Source organism: Esox lucius, chromosome 16 (genome assembly GCF_011004845.1).
Source record: "Esox lucius isolate fEsoLuc1 chromosome 16, fEsoLuc1.pri, whole genome shotgun sequence".
NCBI classification, from domain to species: domain Eukaryota; kingdom Metazoa; phylum Chordata; class Actinopteri; order Esociformes; family Esocidae; genus Esox; species Esox lucius.
The window spans coordinates 8,527,214-8,543,936 of record NC_047584.1 but is presented as its reverse complement, the minus strand read 5'-3'; the positions used below and the strand labels follow the sequence as shown (position 1 = coordinate 8,543,936).

General features: G+C 37.3%; 1 long non-coding RNA gene across 2 annotated transcripts in view; it reads left to right on the top strand.

The window, feature by feature from the left end:
* Positions 1-16,723, top strand: part of LOC105016101 — a 148,763-nt gene that overhangs the window by 74,591 nt on the left and 57,449 nt on the right. For both annotated transcript variants that reach the window (XR_002197953.3, XR_002197952.3), the window contains exons 4-5: positions 5,620-5,714; positions 6,279-6,353. This is a non-coding gene — a long non-coding RNA (inactive dipeptidyl peptidase 10). The remainder of the gene's footprint in view (positions 1-5,619; positions 5,715-6,278; positions 6,354-16,723) is intronic.

Genomic DNA, 16,723 nt, shown 5'->3' with positions numbered 1-16,723 from the left:
TTAGTTCTATTTAAGACACCACTGTCTTACTAAATATGAATTAACTAGCCAGAATAAAAGGTAAAGTAATGCATCTGTTTAAGCTTTTTAAAGATCCATTTAAACACTTTTGCTTATGTACAATATTATCGAGTTGGCAGGCAGAAAGATTCCGATCAAGCTACAATATTGTATTATTAAACTTGCAATTTCAAAGATAGCCAAGAATACCTACAGTATGTGTTTTACATGATGATTGCTAGCCAGATATCTCAACAGTTATTGAAGCTTCTTACCCTACAGTAATCAAAAGGAGCAGTAAATACACTTCCACAGCCACTATCTTTTTAGCAATAAGTAAGGCACACATTGATAGAATTAACATACTAATTTGCTATTCTGGTCCCTATAAAACCCTTGTGATTTAAACACAATTAATAAATATATTTTTTCAATCCCTATTTCAATGCATTTCACCAGGGCACTGACAGACTAAAGGAGTGGCCAAGTTAGAATATCCAAATATATTCTCTCAAATCTGCTGTACAGTAACCTACTCTGGTTCAAACATGCATGGCCTTTCAGCTAGGTCATAACATAGCAAAAACTAACATAGAAGGTAATTGAAATAGATAGGCAGGATATGCCTTGTTACAGTTGTAGTTAGCAGATCTCAGCCCATTGTCAAACCTGGTATTACACAAGGGTGCAATTGCAGTGACACCTTGTAACAAGGTCAGATTTTCAGTTATTTATATGAAGGAGACTTTAAAACATGCAGTTACAAAACGGGAACTAAATTATAGAATGTTCAATCGATGTGGAATAACCTTTAGCTATGAGGACAGGAAACATCCGCCTTGTGGCAGAACCGCATATGCTCAAGAATGACGTTAATATGTAACTATTTTGTAAAGCCCGATTACGTTCAGTATGAACACAAATTGGAGCAACTATGTTTGCTATTAACATATACCAAGTACCATTGGTCCTTAATGACTTGCTATTACATTGCTCGTTAACTTTTCACTATTATGTTGTTCAATTAAGAATAAAAAAGTCTTGTTACAAATAACATTTAAAGTTAAGGTTAGGGTTAAGGTTAAGCATGACGGTACTGGTGTTAGGGTTAGGAATAATTTTATGTAAGGAACACACTTTTCACAGATTCTGCTGAACATTTGGATTTTTGATCTCAAACACAGAGTGAACCTGGCCTGTCTAGTTTATCTATCCGTCAGTGAATCTGCGGCATGTTTCTGTTTATTGTAGCAGTATATGCTACAACCTTTATTCACCACGTGAAAGTTGAGATCCATCCCACTGCTCCACCTCCTCAACAGAGGAAATCTGATGAAGGTGACATTTCCCTCTTGTGTCCATTCTTGGTAAGTCATAACTGCTTAATTAAAAAATCTCTGGAATGAGGTAACATATCTCTCTGGAAGAAAACAGTTTTTTTGCCATTATATAACTCATATTAGTCTGAAAAGGTTAGTTTATACTTCATGGTGCTTGTAGATGAGAGTCGGAAGAATCCAGAAACAAAAATGTAGTTATATTGTAAAACAAAGACAAGTTATATAACATTGTAACTACAACACTGTTACCATAGTTTCTTACTGTTTTACATAAATAGCAGTAGGACAACTTCATTTGATATTTATTTTAATTACTATATAGATTTTCTGTTACTGCAAGCAATTCAAATACTAATGAGGAAACTCACATCATCAACCTCCAATGTTTATTTCCCACCTGAGAGATCCATGATGACCAATTTGTGCCACAGATCAGTTATCAGTTGAGGAGCAATGCATATTAGGGAAGGCTTCAGTATCCATAATGAGAAAATGGAACAGTTGGGACCACAGGTAGTAATAGAAATATATCAGTAATAATATACATTGTTTGAAGTATTACAAACTTTGTTTCTTTTTTTCTATCACAAAAGCTGATTCATAGGATGACATTGATTTTAACCTGATGAATGTCTTGAAACCAATCTGAACATTTGAGATTTTGTACAGATGAAAAAAACATGCCCTTGAAACTGACTACTGCTAATGCAAGATGTCATTATTTAATAGACCTCCAGCTGCCTCTTTGTGCCTGCTAAAGTAAATACAGCCTCAGCTTGATTTAGGCACTGGAATGAGCTCTGGTATTTGTACTGACACTTGCTACACTACCCTGTGGACAACAAACCATGCCAATCTCCCTGTCAATAGTACCATCAGAGTGATAGCACCTGGTTTGTTCAACCAGCATTTCTGATGTAGAAATGCTGTGAGGTGACACAGTGTGCACCAAGCATTAAATCCTTTAGAGTGGGAAGCAAAAGTCAGTGGCAGTTGTTGATAGGCTGACAGGAAGTTAAAAACGTCAATGGATATAACACGTTGTAGATGGGTGCTCTGCTTTGACTTGAAAGACTATACCATCCACATGCTATAGCATGCAGCACGATTATTAATAAATTGTGCTCAAGATTGTGCTCATGATTTTTATGGTCTGAATTTTTCTGATTTTTAAGCCTTCAAGACAATCATCACTCCCACATGCCATCTGTCAGTGTTGCCAGAAAGTTTCATCCAGAACTTCAAGAAGCGTGTCCTCAATTATGTGAAAAGTCCTAGTAAAACAAAGACAATAGCATCTAACGTGTTGCATTAAAAGGGCACTGGGCTCAATATTTGTACCGCACAAATGTTGCACACATCCAATAATAAATACCGATTTACCAAATGCTAGTTTCACAATGTTTGTTGTTAGGGCTAAATATTGCTACAATCAATGCTACTACAATCAATCAAACATTTTATACATTATTTCACAAAACTAAAACAAAAAATTCTTACTTCTGTTTTGAGCTAAAATAGCAACTGAACAAAACAAGCTAGTGGAACAATGTACAGTCAAGATGCCTGATTTACGTGTGTGTTCTGTGAACAGACCAGGTCCCAACACAACCATCAATGAGCCCCTGATTAAGGTGCTTAACCCTAATTACACCTGTAAATTGCTAGTGTCTGCTAAATGACTAAAATGGAAATGTCTCTGAATATCTACATAAATCTTTGGCAGCTTAGCCTACAAGCAGGACCGACAGTTCATGTGACCAGGTCATGAGATCGGGAAAATCTCAGGTTGGACCCCAGTAAAGACACATCTTAAAACTTTGAACCTGTAGTGCCATCTCTAGGATGAGCAGTTTTCCAAGTCATACTGTAACAACCTAGAAATGGCTTTCTGAAATATCTATTTTAATTATCCTCTCACACATTCATATTATTATTGTAGCCTAGCAATTAGCTTGGCACTGCAGGGTTTAAATTAAACCTGTCTGACCGCAAAAGATTAGTTTGACTTTAACACCCTTAGCTGTAGGCTACCATGAGTGAACAGTCCTGACTGTGCAGACAAGAAAAGGTTTTGCACAATCATGCATTTACATTGTTATACTAAAACAAATCACTGCCATTCCAGATAGCAAGTAACAATGTTAGTCAACCTGATTGGTTACCACTTTTAACAGGACACCAATCATTTTAAATAGCGACTCAACAAAAAGACTGCAACTATGTTATCTGAGGCGAATTATAAATATAATTAATTTAACATCTAAAGCACTTTTCATAAAATCTCTAAGTGATTCAAGAGTAGAAAACAAACGAGCAATGACAGGTAAGCCAGTTGAGGCCTAGTCTCTGAATGTTGCATCCTCAGAAGATGGAAAGGGTCAGGTTATGGCTTTGGTGGGAATGGTGGTCAGATGAGCGAAACTTGGAAACATCATGGTCTTAGAGTCCCTGGAGTTCTTCCATTCCGTTCTGTGGCACCCATTAATTGATGCCTCGGCTACACTAGGCACCAGAAAGTTTACCATAATATGTTAGAAAACAGTTTTCTTCTGGATAAGTCCTCTTCCCCAGCATCACTGTATTTCTTTGCCCCCTATTTGTTTTTTCAGGCAACTCCTCAAATGTTCTCAAACATTTCTTGCTCAAAAACACCAGATATACATGCAATACCAACAAAATGTTATTACAAACACAACAGTTGTAAAAAAAATCCTATTAAATATGTACAAACTAAAAACTTGATTTTTGTCTGTTCTATAGCTTTATAATGATTTATTGATCAAAATAACATTTGCATGAAAATTTACAATTCATTGTTATTTTAATGTGGGGGTAATGCCTTCAGAAAAGCCATAAGGCCCCCGGTTCAGTGCTGTATCATGAATACATGTACAGTCACAGGTGAATAGTTTGTCCAGCTCCCTGCTTTTGCTTCGGGCCAAACAACATCATTATTTACCTGTAACTGTGTTTATAATACAGCCCTGCCTTACATGCCTTATTGCTTCATTAAATAAACCACCATTAATAGAACATCTGATCTAAAAGTCAATCAAGTCCCCTCTGTTCTCTTGCACTCTATTGATCACAAGTCAACCACATATCACGGTTTTATGTTTATTTGCCTGTCATTGTACTTTAATGCATTCTTCTCTATCTCATTGCTCACCGTCCCAAGGTTGACACCTATGAATTCATTCACTGACATATAGATGAAGGCTTCGTGATGATTTAGACCTGTCAGCATTAATGAAATCCTGGACTTCCCAGGTTGTAAAATTGTCCAGGGATTTGATTAGAGGTATGGGCTGACGCTCTTGTCATATTTTTTCCCTGTTGATGTGTAATTTCACTAAAAATAAATTGTCTTTCTAAGTGAGTTGCTAGATCATTGTGCAAGTAAGTTGTCTCTACTCTTCAGGGCTGACCATTGGGTTAAAATCTTTTGATCTGACTGTTTGGTTTTGGTTGTGTGTGTGTGTGTGTGTGTGTGTGTGTGGGTTAGGTCTTACTGAACGAATGGGGACCAAATGTCCCAATGAGTATAGTAAAACCAGAAAAAATTGACCTCATTGGGACCTTTTGCCGGTCCCCGTGAGGCAAAAGTCAATTTCCGGCTCAGGGTTTAGGTTTAGGGTCAAACTTAGAATTTATTTTATAGTTAGAATTGGGGTTTCTTTAAAGTCCAGGCGTTGTTGGTTAAGTTTAGGGTTAAGGTTAGACATTGCATCTAGGTAAAGTTTAGGCATAAATGTTAATTTATTGAGGTTAAGGTTAGGGTTAGGTTTAGGGTTAGATTAGGATTAGGTTAAGGTTAGGGTTAGGTTTAGGGTTAAGTTTAGGGCAAGGGAGCATGCAATTTCTGTTTTCTGGTCCCCATGAGGGTAGCGGTACAAACTTGTGTATATGTGTGTGTGTAAGAGCATGTGTGCATGTGTGTGTCTGCGCATGTGTGTTTACTATCCCAATTTTTTTTTTCTGTTGTAATTTCTCATTGGAATGACAAGTCATTTTTGATGCTTGCTCTAAGGGGCTGTCTCAAATGGGATGTCATTATAAAGGCTACCACTGATGTAAAGTGGCTGTGCTTCAAGCTACATATTTGGTACTCTGTCCCCACTGGAATTCTTTATCATTCTTTCTGGCAGAGGGCCAAGTTGAATAAAATAACTATCATTGTTAAGCGCCTTAAACCAGATCATGATCAAGGTTCTGCAAGATAAAAAGAAAAACCTAAACAAAACTTTTTTATTTTCTGCTCTTTTAACTCTTGCAGATGAGGAGATCATTTTCAGGACCTGGCATGGGGATGTGGTCATAGCCAACACACAGAGCAACGAGACAGACATCCTACTGAAAAACACAACATTTGTGAGTACTCACCATCTCAATGTGATACACCTAGGGCTGCATAACAACACCACTTCACAGAGTCACATTTCCTTGAAGAGACATACCAGAAAAGGAGAATTTCACCGCCAAAGTAGTCTCTGAGAAATTGTAATCCATGGTTATGTTTACATGAACAATTACGTTTGTTGTTGAGTTTGCTGAAGGGCTGTTTACAGAAAAACTACCTTGGATAACAGTTTCTCTTAATCCCAATACTTTTTCAGACTGACAAACAACAATAAAAATAAATACAAAAATAAAAGGACTGGTTTCCTGTGATACCTGATATCTGGATATCATAATTTTTTTGCCAAATGTCCAGTAATATGGAAAATGTTTGATTTATGTATGTTCTTGGTTAAGAAAATAATACTATGTGATAGTATGTTGGGTATTTAAGAAGTTGAATAGGTTCATGCTAATCCCGTAAAGAATTCCATTCACCTATTATCATGGCTTTTTCACACTTTTAACAAATTGAAATGGACTGTGGCTACAAATACAGTAGCAGTATTTCACATTCCTTTTCCATTCCTTTCCCAGGCAACATTTAAGGCCTCCAAATTTGCGGTTTCTCCAGATCGCAACTATGTTCTTCTTGGTTATGACGTGAAACAGGTAAGCCATTCTGGAGTGTTGAAATTATGCACAGCTTGTAGCCTGGTACAACAACGGTTTCCACTATACATCCAAATGGAATGGTTGTTGTCATGGCAACCATGTGTTGACATTTAACTGGAAAAATGGGAACATTTAACACAATTAACTGAGCTACAGCAAACCACATAATGTATCTACCATAATGACAAAGGAGTATGAAATGTGTTGAATCCATATGTTTCTGTGGTTTTATGCGTATTCCCAAAATGCTTTCTTATCAGTTCCTTCCTAAGGAAATTTAAACACAAATGAGAATATAACAAGGACATCGAGTTATTGAAGAGACCTTTTTGTAAGACTGGTGCCCTTGTTATTTTTGCCTTACTTTTGTTAATTGTGTGTTTAAGGACTTCTTGTTCATAGTCTCTGATATTCTTCTAAAGAAAGGTGATTCTTTTCACATATAACAACTACACCTGTCCATTCTTGGAACAGATACTAAGAGCCTCTTAAGACTACGAGACAGTAGAGAGTTAACAAGAGAAATGCAACTTACTTTTTAATAATTTACATACAGTTTACATTTGCCTGTACGGATCATGGGCTTGACATCATGCATATACAGTCTGTTGTTTCCCCCTTTTTTTTTAAACATGCAGTTGTGCTCAAACGTTTGCAGACCCTTGGAGATTTGGTAATATATGTACTATTTGTAATGAAAACATGAGTGAGCAGGCAAAACACAATCATAAAACAAAACATGGCAACAAAGAAAAAAATGAACTGAGCCCAGTTCATCTTGCCATGCATTTTCACGGTGGGGATGGTATTCTGTTCACTGTAGGCCTTGTTGACCCCTCTCCAAACATAGCGCTTATGGTTGTGACCATAAAGCTCTATTTTGGTCTTGTCACTCCAAATGACAGTGTGCAAGAAGCTGTGAGGCATGTCACTGTGTTGTTGGGCATATTGTAACCAGGCTTTTTTGTGGCATTGGCGCAGTAAAGGGTTGTTTCTGGCAACTCGACCATGCTGCTCATTTTTGTTCAAGTATCATCGTATTGTGCTTCTTGAAACAACCACACCTTTTTCTTTTTCCAGAGCAACCTGTATTTCTTCTGAAGTTACCTGTGGGTTTTCTTTGTATCCTGAACAATTCTTCTAGCAATTTTGACTGACATCTTTTTTGGTCTACCTGATGTTGGCCTGGTATCAAGAGATCCCCGAATTGTCAACTTCTTAATAAGTGATTGAACAATACTGACTGGCATTTGCAAGACTTTGGATATAATTTTCCATTTTTATAAAGTTCCATTACCTTGTTACGCAGGTCTTTTGACAGTTCTTTTCTGTTCCCCATGGCTCAGTATCTAGCCTGCTCAGTGCATCCACGTGAGAGCTAACAAACTCATTGAATATTTATACACAAACACTAATTGCTATGTAAAAAGCCACAGGAAATTCACCTTTGCCTTTTTCACCTGTTTGTGTCACCTCGTGTGTTTGTAACAAGGCCAAACATTCAAGGGTATATAAACTTTTGATCAGGGCCATTTGGGTGATTTCTGTTATCATTATGATTTTAAAAGGAGCCAAACAACTATGTAACAATAAATGGCTTCATATGATCACTATCCTTATTTTTTATTTCTTTTGCAAGATCAGTCATATTTTCAAGATCGATGCCAAAATGTCACTATTTCTGCCAGAGAATGCAAACTTTTGAGCTCAAATATGTTTGTACACATGGATAATTGAGCTAATCACATTCATTCATAAAGATAACCCAATTTAAAAAAAAATAATATATTGAAACATTTATGCAAGTAAAATAAAAAGAAATGCAATTTCCTCTGAGGGAAAAAGTTATAACACTATCTTTGCTGTCACATAGTTGCCCTACAAAAGGTGAAAATGATTGGAACATATTTACAGAGTAACTTGGGAATGTCCAGCCTTCCATAAAGTTTAAAACGTTGGTTTGATCTTAACCATATAGGTGTGGTAACACCTAATGCCAATATCAAAATGCCTATCTGAAGACCTCCAAAAAGAGATTGTTGATGCCTGAGTCTGGGAGGGGTTATAAAGCCAAGTATTCCACTGTCCGACAGGTCATCTACAAATGGAGAAAATACAAGACCACTGGCAATCTATACAGGACAGGTCATCCCACCAAATTAAGGAAAAGAGTTGACCAAAAGATGCTCATTGAAGTCTCTAAGAATCCCAGAGTAACATCAAAGGATCTACCGGCATATTTTGCAACAATCAATGTCAATGTGAATGAGTCAACTGTCAAAATGAGTGTCTAGACACTTGACGTTTCCCAGACAACACCTTGGTAAAGAACTACTGGAAAAATGTGCTCTGAACGGATGAGTCAAAAGTGGAGTTGTTTGGCCGCAATGCCAAATACCATGTTTTGTAAAAACAAAAACACTGCCTTTGAGTAGAAGAATGTCATACCAACCTTAAAGCATGGAATCGGTGGAACTATGGTTTGGAGCTGCTTTACTGCTTCAAGGCCTGGCCAACTTATTGTAACACAGAGTTCTTAAGGAGAATGTGAGGGCACCAGTCAAAAATCTGAAAATGAACTCAACATGGATCTTGCAACAGGACAATAATCCAAATAAACAAAGCAACCACAGAATGGCTCATATGTACAATTGCAGGGTTATAAAATGGACAAGTCAAAGCCCAGATCTCAATCCTATCAAAATGTTGGGTGTACATAAAGAAACCCATTAAACATGACAAAGTTGTAGTGTAAAGAACAGTGACCAAAAATTCCCCCCAGTCAATGTAATTAAGTGACTGATAGACAGTTATAAGAAACACCTACATTGAGTTATTTCAGCCAAAGTTGGCAACAGAAGCTATTGAAGCTAGATGTGGGCTTATTCTTTTAGCACTTTGAAATTGCACTGAGGTTGATCTTTGATGAATAAATGCTTGTATATCATAGTATTTCAGTGTCATTTGTTAAATTAGGTTATTTGTATATGCCAATAGTGTTGAAGTGAACATTACTTATTCATGTCTATAATCTAACTTTCCTGGTTGTGTACTTGCCTTTTTTGAATAACAACAGTGGACTCCAACATCCTCAACTGTCTCGTACGCAGGCATGTAATTTACAGAGAAACTGTCTCGTACGCAGGCATGTCATTTACAGAGAAACAGATCCAGCTGCCCCTACCACAGGGACAGACCTAAATCTAAGTTTTGTAAATAATAAGAGGTTGTGTACATTTTTTATAATCTGTTTCATAACCACATAAAAATCATTTCCATTATTTTCCAGAAACAAATGTTGTTCAGAGAAAGCAATTCAGTGTTGTTGTGACCTTAGGCACTAGGCTGGGTAGAAATCAAATCAAAATTTCATTTGTTTGATATGTGTAATTAAATATTGTACTTGTTTGATTAATTAGCACACTTCAATGATACTAAAAACTTTGCAATACTTAGAGAAAGCACATATGTGCTGAAGCCATGAACAAACATTTCTGTTTCATGTGATTTTCTCTTTTTCAAAATAGGTGCTCTGGTAAAGGAAAAGATAGGTGCTATTGTGGGGAGACCTTCATCCATTAGTTTGGCTGCAAACAACAAGTTGCTTATGGAATGTTGCTAGCATAAGTAAAAGGGGTTTTCTTCATGCTAACAACAGATTCTTTGCATGCAATCTGTTTTCAGACATTTCCAGAGTATTTCACTCAAAAATGACCCTTAGCAAATATTTTAATGGAATAACCAACCGTACATACTGTACACTTCGTGTTCCCGATACTTCACTTGAACTCTGTCATATTTGATTCAGTCATCTACAAACTGTTCATGGAAAGCCAATAAACAAGGGCAGGTTTGACACCAACACTATTTACACATTTCCTGAAATGAATGCCCTCGAGGAATGTAATAGATTGCTTGCAAAAAGCCTGACCTTACAGCAAAACCTATTAAAAATATTAATGTTCATTCTGTCTGTATGAATGGACACTGTAGCCTATGGCTCTCAAAATGTAGGCATGGCAATACTACTTGGCTACATTGCTCCACACATCTGTTCCTGCATGATTTTATGACTCCTTTCTCACTTTCATCCTTTGGAAACCGTGAAAGTCCTTCCTTTCAAACCATTCGGTACAGAGCCATGTTTCATCTTATTGAATAAAAGACTGGGATACATGAGAATGGCTGAAAACAACAAACGCTAGTCATCTTATTCAGATACTGGGTTGCATAATGCAGCCTGAATTCTTAAAAGGCTTGGAACAACAGAACCAAAGACCAGAAGATGGTTAGTAGGTCACATAAGTGGGAAGCCTGAAAACCTCAGAATGCAGAGCAGGATATCGTTCTGATCAAGCTGTCCTTTTTTTCCGATGCATGGAACTAGACTTAATAAGATTTTATTTACAGTTAGTGTATTAATCTTAAGACAGCTAGGTTGGGTAACCACACAATCCAACAATAGTATCCTACATTTTACTCAGTGAAGTAGCAAATATCCAAATTAGTGCTGTATGGGAGGAACAAAAATAGCACAGTGCTTTTTAATAAACTAATCCTTTATTTTAAATCAACGAAGAGGCAATCCTGTCATTTGGTTTGAAACAAAGCTAAAAGGTAGGGAAAGGGGAAATGTAATTTCACTAATTTTAAAGAACCAATGGGGATACAGTATATTTACATGATCAAAAACATTTAATAAAATGTGAGGCCTACAAGACCAGCTTGAGATCGCGCTGCTATACAGTCAGGTGTAGTGATTAACCTAAAGCAGTGTCTAGAGAAAGCTCAAGCTGTCTGTGCTCTCCAGTCCTCCTGCGGTGGCAGCTTATGCCAAAAAGGTAATATCTCAAAACAAACAAAACGCTTTTTGTCTTAGCCAAGCCACTCTCTTTCGTTTTGCACTGCCGTTTAACACTATTTGCACAGAGAGCTGGAGGGTGTGTTGGTATGTTTTTAAGGAGGGACTGAGGACTGAGGCAATAATAATCCAAATATTTAATATTTTCATTTTTTTCTCAGGCTCAGGTGTTGACAGTGGTAGCTTCTTGGGTGCTCTCAATCCTGACGGTTTCAACTTTACTCCTTGTCCACGGGATAATCTCCCCCTTCTCAAACAAATACCCTGGGGATAAGTGCGGTTGTATGACTGACGTTTGTTCTAGCTCACTCAAACAGGGTTACTTTTAGAAACTATATGTGGAGACACACAACTACTTAGAAATCCCATGTGAGTATCGTTATGGGCAATGTTCAATTTTTTTATATCACAACCCTTGTGAAAACCAACCTTTTCTCATAAACAGTTTCTGTTTCTGCAGACATAATGGTGCTGCTGAAATATGGGCTTTAAAATACATTTTAGAGATTAGATTAGATGTTTATTTTTGGGGGCAGTATGATGTCATTTACTGAATGAATGACTTCTTTAAAATCATTTCATTTTGTCGTTTAATTTTGACATGTGGGACAATGCACACATTTGGTATGTTTATACACACCTGCTCATTTAAATTGCCCCACCCCCACACCATGTTAGACCAAATATTTATTTAAAATCCCAACAACTACAAAGTACATATACAAGTTTAACATGACAGCTATATGGCAATTACCATCACTTTAGACTTGAAATGCGAACATTCCAGTTCTCTAATGTACTATAATTACAGTATCTGAGTCTGGTAGTTAGGCTTTGCAGCTGTAATATAAAAGCCCCAGTAGCTGTAAGCAGTCCTATATCGATGTTTGATATGGAGAATTAGTCATGATTTTCTAAAGCATGCCGCTCTCTTTTCCAAATCCACTTACTATAATTGCATACATACTATCATTCATAGATTGACTGTGCTTTTCCAGTTAGGTTGGACAGGTGTATAAATCAGGCCTGTCAATAATGTTATTCAACTATGTTTGTCCTTAAGCTACAGCATATATCAGTTCCTTGTTTGTCAATAAATATGGGCAGAATGTATTGAAAGTTTAGACTGACATTTATCATTATATAGTGTTGTGGAAATTTCTCTAACCAATGTATTCTCACTGATTAAAGGACTGAGTCCCCTTGTTCAAATTAGAAAAGAAATGTAGGAGAGGGGGATCTGGTATTTGCCTAGGGGGCATCATTGACTGGTATCTGCAGATTATAGGGTTACTCATTAATCTGTGCATCTGTATAACTCATCAGGGCATCTATTGTCTGTCCAGATGCTGTAAGAGCTTTTTAGAGTTCAAGAGGTTACCCATGTGGGGGAGGACAGCTTGCCCCATGTTCTGTTGAGTTAGGACAGAATCTTGCCACACCCCTTTTTCCTCAATAAATATGAACTGTTCATGTATTAAGTTAGAGACTCCTAAGATGATTATGTTTGTGAGCATTTGACGCTTCTCTCTATTTGCAAATACATTATTAAATTGTGCAAGAGAATTTTGTCTCTGTCCTTACTTCTTTATAAGTTCTGATCTATGAAATCACAATAGTCATGAATACTTTTGACACAACAATACACAATATGAGCGCTTTTTGTCTTGGGCTTTGCTCTACGCCAGATATAATATTACCATTCAGCTTTCAGTGCTCAATGGAGTTGGTAAAAATTGTCTAAATTCAAGTTTAATTTAAATAGCAAAACAGACCTCATACAGTGCGGAGCATAGCTTGCTGTTGGATTTTTGCAGTGATTGCTCACATCGATTCAGAGCTCCATCATCCTGTGTGAATCAATATAAACTTCAAATGAGCTTAAGTCTGTTGTACCCAATTGGGTCTTTGAAAGTAAATGTATGTGTGACTTGAGCCAGGGCATGCCAGCTCAATTCACATCTCCACATTGAGCAGATGTAAAAAAAAAAATAGGTTAATAATTTGCCCTCTTGGCACATGATATGTGATAATAAAAACCCTGTCCTATACTGTATGTACATTACTCCCCAGCTGTTGCACTCTAGCAATGTAAGTTACCATAGATGTCAATAGGTCTTCATTGATCTAGATGCACATTGTGAGAAAGATATTTGCACTTGTAATGTACTCAGTCAGCTAAATAAAAATAAACTACAGTTAATTAGAAAGTAACGTAAGAACATGCTTGTCTGAATATTTGTCCCTTAAAGAATACATCTGAAAAAAATCATGATACATTTCTGTGTTTGTTAAGTCAATAATCTACGATAAGAAGCAACTAAAACAACTGGCAGGTTGTTGTAAAAATTGCATTTTTATTACTTCATACTAAAACAGAGCCATGACATTTTACAAAAGATCTAGAGCCTAAAGATAGTACATGAAAAGGTTGGAGATATTTTTGTTCGTGTCACGTTGTTGTTTTCTTTTAACTATCTTTGACTATTTATAATCTTAGTAAAATGCACTTGTCTTTAATATGTTATAATGAATTTACGAGGAAGTGGAGAATGCAACTTGATTTGTGTGTGATTTGTCCAACCTGCACGACATGGCTATGTATTTTAATGTCAACAAAAAAACGTCCTTGTGGCAAATAATGCGGATCAAATTTAGTAAAAATAGGTTATGCACTGCCTATCATGTTTGTGTATAATAAACTGGTTAGTAACCCATTTAGAGTCTATACACTATGAGCACACCAGAGTTGTCCATAAAGACTCTTGAAATATGTTTATATATTTTAAAAACACCTGACACGTCGACAGTTTAATTCACAAACATCCGTTCTTTTTCAGAATATCTGTTAGGCCTCAATTAAGTAAAGATGCCATTAAAAGTTCCCTAGTGACAATCCCATGATTAAGAGTATTCTGTAAAGAGTACTTTTGGGATAATCAATGCTGTCTGAATATTTTAAGTGTGAAATCACTACTGAAATAATTTCCCCAAAGCTAAAGTAAACCTGTAACTACCTACATAACTTTCGTTATAAATAACGTGTAGCTACAGTACAGTATAGGTATACACTCACCTAAATGATTATTAGGAACACCACACTAATACTGTGTTTGACCCCCTTTTGCCTTCAGAACTGCCTTAATTCTTCGTGGCATTGATTCAACAAGGTGCTGAAAGCATTCTTTAGAAATGTTGGCCCATATTGATAGGATAGCATCTTGCAGTTGATGGAGATTTGTGGGATGCACATCCAGGGCACGAAGCTCCCGTTCCACCACATCCCAAAGATGCTCTATTGGGTTGAGATCTGGTAACTGTGGGGGCCATTTCAGTACAGTGAACTCATTGTCATGTTCAAGAAACCAATTTGAAATGATTTGAGCTTTGTGACATGGTGCATTATCCTGCTGGAAATAGCCATCAGAGGATGGGTACATGGTGGTCATAAAGGGATGGACATGGTCAGAAACAATGCTCAGGTAGGCCGTGGCATTTAAACAATGCCCAATTGGCACTAAGGGGCCTAAAGTGTGCTAAGAAAACATCCCCCACACCATTACACCACCACCACCAGCCTGCACAGTGGTATGATGGATCTATGTTCTCATTCCGTTTACGACAAATTCTGACTCCACCATCTGAATGTCTCAACAGAAATCGAGACTCATCAGACCAGGCAACATTCTTCCAGTCTTCAACTGTCTTTTTTCTATTTGTAGTGGAGATGAGTGGCACCCGGTGGGGTCTTCTGCTGTTGTAGCCCATCCGCCTCAAGGTTGTGCGTGTTGTGGCTTCACAAATGCTTTGCTGCATACCTCGGTTGTAACAAGTGGTTATTTCAGTCAATGTTGCTCTTCTATCAGCTTGAATCAGTCGGCCCATTCTCCTCTGACCTCTAGCATCAACAAGGCATTTTCGCCCACAGGACTGCCGCATACTGGATGTTTTTCCCTTTTCACACCATTCTTTGTAAACCCTAGAAATGGTTATGCATGAAAATCCCAGTAACTGAGCAGATTGTGAAATACTCAGACCAGCCCGCCTGGCACCAACAACCATGCCACGCTCCAAATTGCTTAAATCACCTTTCTTTCCCATTCTGACATTCTGAGTTCAGGAGATTTTCTTGACCAGGACCACACCCCTAAATGCATTGAAGCAACTGCCATGTGATTGGTTGATTAGGTAATTGCATTAATGAGAAATTGAACAGGTGTTCCTAATAATCCTTTAGGTGAGTGTAGTACCGTATAGTACTGTATAGTACTACAGTAGTACAGTATAGCTACAGCAGCCAGTTTTACAAGTGACCTGGCCCAGTAGGCCTACCTTGAAAACAAACTAGCAATTTCGACAGATAGAAAATGTGTATGTATTTGAATGATGTCTTTATCTATAAATTATCTAAAGTTTAATAATTTTCTTACTGGAGTCATCTGCGAGGTTTCTGCATAAGATTGAAAATGAAATGACAAACAGAAGTGACGTGACGGAAATATGAATTTTAGCCAGCCGAGGTTTAGCCATCCAAGTCTGCTGCGGGGCTGCAGCTGGATGCCTCTCACATGTAGGGCAATTTCACTTTTTGGGGGGATGTCAGGAGTGATGTGTTATTATGAATGTTAAATCTGATTATAATGGGGAAGTGGAGAACGCGACTTTGTCTGCGCAAACTGGACCAAATCCCTCTGTGTAACACCTTTCGTCTATGTATTTTAACGTAGAAAATTGCAACGGTTAATACTGTATTTTTCTGGACGTTTTCAAATGGCACTAAGAAAAGGCTTGCGCCTACTATTGTGCTTTAGAACGGTGCTGGCAGCCTGGCACAACCAAGACACACGCATTTCTCTGGTCCTCCACCTGATCATGCGCTTGCCGCGATGAAAGTAACTGAAAACAAGCCATGTGATAACAATATATATTATCTAAGTGGCCCAATTTTGTGTCAATAATGGACAAAGCAACACTGAAACCCGTCCGTGTGCTACATGATTGGGAGATCTCATCTGATAGTTTGCTCTCAATTGTCCAATCACAGTGTTCCAAGGATAAAACACGCAGTCCAATGTGAACAGCTCTATCAAATGGTTTATGACTCGCCCCATTGTATTCAGAACCTTTCATATTATATTTTATCACAACATGAAATCAAAATGTGTGCATTTATAATTTATAAAAATGCATCTTTAATGAAATGTCACATTAATAATTGTGTACATTAATCAGTGTGTGTGTGTTTGGCATTTTAAAGAATGAAAACTTATAATAAACCTAATTTGGGGACATTTCTCATAATTTATCCTATTCAACCTTGTTCACGCTATTGAAAATGTTCCAGAAAATTAAGCGCTTGTTGATTCCTATCCTTCCTGAGCTCTTCTTTTCAAGGAGGGTCAATATAAAAATTATTTTTGTGGAAAAGGTTAGTTTATATCAATGAAAATGGTATCAAAACAATCTGTATACATATTTGCTATCCGTTCCATGAATCCATGAAATG